At 51.7% G+C, this 2,090-nt stretch overlaps 1 long non-coding RNA gene across 1 annotated transcript; it reads left to right on the plus strand.

Moving 5' to 3' along the window:
• Positions 1 to 152: 152 nt before the first annotated feature.
• Positions 153 to 1,698, plus strand: LOC128626764 (uncharacterized). The gene is made up of 2 exons (XR_008390832.1): positions 153 to 392; positions 1,008 to 1,698. It is a non-coding gene; the product is annotated as an uncharacterized LOC128626764 (long non-coding RNA).
• Positions 1,699 to 2,090: the final 392 nt, after the last annotated feature.

Genomic DNA, 2,090 nt, shown 5'->3' on the forward strand with positions numbered 1-2,090 from the left:
CCTCCACCCGGAAGTGACGCCACGGAGGCGGGGGCACGGGTGCAGGAATGGGTGGGACCTACTAGGGAAGCGCCAGGCTCTTCGGAGAGTCGCGAACCAATGAACGACCGGCGCAGCTGTGTGGGCGGGCCCTTTGAGGGGCGGGGCCGGAGGGTGGTCGGCCGGCAGGCCTGGGACCTGTGCATCTGTGCTGAGCGGCACGCTGGCCTCCGGCGGAGCTGAGCTGCTGAACCCTGCCTTGCAGGAGCTGGAGCTTTAGGGACTCGCCCGCAGAGCTCCGCTCGGAACAGTAGTGGAGGGCTAGAGGGAGAGGGCCGCGCCGCACCTTCCGGAGAGAAGCGGGGTTTCAAGGGCTGATCTTGGCAATTACACCCTAGGACCGAAGTCGGAGGGTGTGTTTAGTACCCTGGGCGCTGGGGCGGGGCCTTAGTGGTCCAGGCCTAACCCTTAATCTGTTTGAAGAAGTTGGCACCTACCTTTTACGAGTGAGACGCTGAGGCACAGAGAGGTTTGGTGATCTAGCTAAGGCCACAAAGCTCATAAAAGGGGCATGGGGATCTGCTCTCCAAGCCAGCACCCTTTAGAACTGCACCCGGAGTAGTGGGAGGAGAGAATCTAACAACTTAACGTGAAAGGTCTAGGAAATACTGTGAGAGAGCAGGAGAGGTAGAGACCTAGATGACCAGAGAAATCCAGGCGGGCCTCAAGAAGGTGGAGGTTTCTAGTCTGGGCCTTGAGAGCCAAATGAGACTAGAGAAGAAGCCTGGATTCCTGGACTAGGCTAGGGAGCAGAGCCGCCTGCCCAGCCCCTGACCACCTCCTCCAGACCACTCCATGAGGGGCAGACAAGCCCCCATGTATATGCCACTGTTACTCTGCACTCTGTCATGAAGCTGAAGCTCTGCCCTATCTAGTACAATGACATATTGGGGCAGAGCATTTTGCATTTCAGACTTTTATACTAATGGGCCTGCATGTATAAATTCTTTTTTTTAATTCTCACCAAGGATTTCAGAGAGAAGAAGAAAGAAAGAGAAACATCTGTGTGAGAAAGAAACCAATTGGCTGCCTCCTGTACGCACCCCGACTGGGGATCAAACCTGCAACCTAGGTGTGCACCCTGACCGGGAATCAAACCCATGACCTTGGGTGTACTGGACGATGCTCCAACCAGCCGAGCCACCCAGCCAAGGTTAGGTATAAATTCTTCTGCAATGCCCTTTTCCCCTACAACTTTGTTTGCAAAACTCACCATTATATTGCAGGTACTCTGAGTCATGCCTTCTCGCTGTCCTGTGGAAATCCATTGTTTACAAAACCCAGAATACATGTGTCCATTCTGCCACTGAGGGCACCTGAGCTGTTTCCAGTCACTTGCCATTATAAGCAGTGATGCAGGAATATTGCGATACTTGTCTCCTGCCTGTGATAGAGTCTGTAGGGCAAACGCCTAGAAGGGGAGGTGCAGGTCCAAGCCCCTGCAATCCTTTGATCTTACTGCATATCGCCAGATCGCTCTTCAAAGCGGTTTTAAGAGTTCGTGCTGCTTTACATCAGAGGCTGGAAAACTTCTGTGAAGAGCCCAATAGGGCACATTTTCTGCTTTGCAAGCCATACGGCCTGTGTCACACCTATTCCCTTCTGTCTTTGTAGCTCAAATAAGCATGTCTCTGTGCCAATAAAACTTTATTTACAAAAGCATTGAGTGGCCAAACTTGACCGGAGGGCCAAAGGTTGTGAGCACCTGCTGTGCACTGAGAGTGATGTTTGCTGCCATTGGTCAGGCCTTCCAGGGGGCGAAATGCAATCTCATTCTGCTTCTAATTTGTTCTCCCTAATGGCAAATGAAGTTAATCGTCTGCTCATAGTTTTATGGTCCATTCCTGTTTTTTCATTGAAATGCTTATTCATTTTTGCCCATTCGTCTAATCAGCTGTCTGTCTGTCCTTGTGAGCTCTGGAGAGTTCTGTCTATGTGCTCGACCACTAACCAACCCCATGCACCCTGGCTTGGGTTTGTCTCCTCATGGGACTAGTTTTTCATTCCATCCTAACAAATCTCAGCAGACTGAACAGCTAACCCAACACAAA

Source organism: Artibeus jamaicensis, unplaced genomic scaffold (assembly GCF_021234435.1).
Source record: "Artibeus jamaicensis isolate MK-2021 breed Jamaican fruit bat unplaced genomic scaffold, CSHL_Jam_final contig_2259, whole genome shotgun sequence".
Taxonomy (NCBI): domain Eukaryota; kingdom Metazoa; phylum Chordata; class Mammalia; order Chiroptera; family Phyllostomidae; genus Artibeus; species Artibeus jamaicensis.